A 2516-nucleotide genomic window follows, 5' to 3' on the forward strand; every position below is an offset into this window, starting at 1 on the left:
CATGATATACCAATGTATATATAAACTGACGTCCAAAAGAAACTTTACCAACTGAAAATATAAATTTCAGACAAAGTATAAATTTTGTTCCGATGAAGTCTATCTAAAACACATAGCCTAAATACAACAATAGTGTATGCAGAAAATGTTAATCGTCTGTTACACGTGCACCACGGACAACTGCAAATGCACGTGCGGGTAAGGGTTTAAAACGATTGCAACGGCAAGTCAGACATCCACAGTGATAAAAAACACACACAAAAGAAATGCCACGACTCACAGTCGAACAACGTGAACGAGCCTTGGGTATGGTACAGATGGGAGCCACCCACGCCCATATTGAACGAACCTTCGGTTGCTCCCGTGTTGCCGTTACCAATTTGATGCAACGTTACAGACAGACAGGGCGGACCGCTGACAGGCCAAGAACAGGCAGACCCAGGGTGACCACGCCCCATGATGACCGGTACTTGCGTATCTTGCACCTCCGAAATCGCTTCCTGACAGTGACGTCATCGGCGACAAATGCCTTCGGTCACAGGGTTAGTCGACAGACAGTGGCCAGGAGACTCAGGGCTCATGGAACCAGGGCCTTTAGACCACACAGAGGACAGCTATTGACAGCGCAACATCGTCGTCTGCGATTGAGTTGGGCCCGGACTGTACGACGTTGGCAACGTCGTGACTGGCAGAGGGTTGTCTTCACTGACGAAAGTCGATTCTGTATGTTTAGGGCTGATGGAAGACAACGTGTTTACCGCCGAAGGCGTGAACGAACGGCGGCGTGTTGCGTGCAGGAGGTCGTGCCATATGGTGGAGGGAGTGTCATGGTGTTGGGAGGGATCTGTTGGCAGGAGAGGACACCGCTGGTCATCGTTGACGGAAACTTGACAGCTCAGCGGTACATGGATAACATTCTTCGTCCTACCATTTCTCCAACAGCAGCCACGTAGTTATCAGCATGACAACGCTAGAGCCCATACAGCCAGAATTGTCACTAACTTCCTCGCAGCCAACAACGTCAACTTCCTTCCGTGGCCTGCACGCTCACCTCTGGGACTTGATGGATCGTCGTGTTCGACAACGACCACACTCTCCAGCCAACCGGCAAGAACTGATCTTGGCCCTCCAAGAAGAATGGCGTCAAATCCCACGTGACCTCATCAGACGACTTACTTTTTCTGTGCGTCGAAGAGTTTTTTGCGTGTATTGAGGCATTTGGTGGTCACACACGCTATTAATGACTTGTTATTAAACGTGAGCGATTGTTTATGTACTCTGCCTATTGTCCATGATTCTGAAAGCTCGAGTTTTGTACCACACCCAACTTTGGGGGGCTCTGACGTCATTCTCTGTCGCGGTATGATTGTCATTTCCAGTGTTGATTATGTTGATATATTGATCTTCTCAATACACTTTACTTCATGCATGTATGTTTTGTTGTTTTTGAGCAAGAGTGATTTCAAACTCTGGTAAAGTTTCTTTTGGACGTCAGTTTACAAATGTGTATATAACATACCAACCATGCTCATGCCTCATATGTTACACCGGATTCGACGTAATAAGCGCCCCGCTCTAATAAGCGCCCACAGCGACATTTGCTAATATATTGGCTAGTGAACAATCCCAATTAGCACCCCTTCTGATTGATCGATGAACACAACACTTATTTATTCGCATATAATACGCACTCGTGTGTTATATGAACCCTTAATTATGGGCAATTAAATTCCGAAAAAATGTATCTCTCGTATATAAACATTTCAGGCTGTCAGTATAAACCACGAAATTTATCTTTCGACTGTTTTTTTCCACCAAAATAGTATTCTAATAGGATCCCCCTATTTCTAATTTTGAGAGCGCCCTGGGCGCTTATTACGTCGAATACGGTATTCATCAACTTTAATGGAGGAAAGTGGAAACATACGTTGTTATGTTTTCTAGTTATGGGACAGACCACACAAAATGTATATTCACATAATGGCTTTCCATTTTTTAACATATATTATCGCCTAAGTGGGTGAGTGAGTATGGTTTTACGCCGCTTTTAGCAATATTCCAGCAATATCACGGCGGGTGACACCAGAAATGGGCTTCACACATTGTACCCATGTCGGGAATCGTTATCGCCTAAGAATTTGTAAAGTGAAAATGTAACAATTGACACAATGGGTATGTCACCTAAGCTAACTAACTATAGTTAACTTACTATATATATGACTTTATAAGATGGTGCTCTGGGATACCATCAGTCACGACGACATTGATGCTTCGCTGATGCTTCAATACTGTGTTATAGGGCGTTTTTGTGTGGATGGATTTTCATAAATATCAAGATTGGAGCAGTGGTAAGGAAAATACATCTAAACGGATTTAAAGGAGCACTTTTAGAATTCAGCACCACACGGCAACTACTCGTGAGGACGACCCCTGTCGTCGGTCACGTCACTGAGACAAGGAACCAGTTATTGTGAGAATCCGTCGGACTGGTAGCTCGACAAGCTATTTGACTGAGC

The sequence above is a fragment of the Haliotis rufescens genome, unplaced genomic scaffold (assembly GCF_023055435.1).
Source record: "Haliotis rufescens isolate VD_foot unplaced genomic scaffold, xgHalRufe1.0.p SCAF_16, whole genome shotgun sequence".
NCBI lineage: Eukaryota > Metazoa > Mollusca > Gastropoda > Lepetellida > Haliotidae > Haliotis > Haliotis rufescens.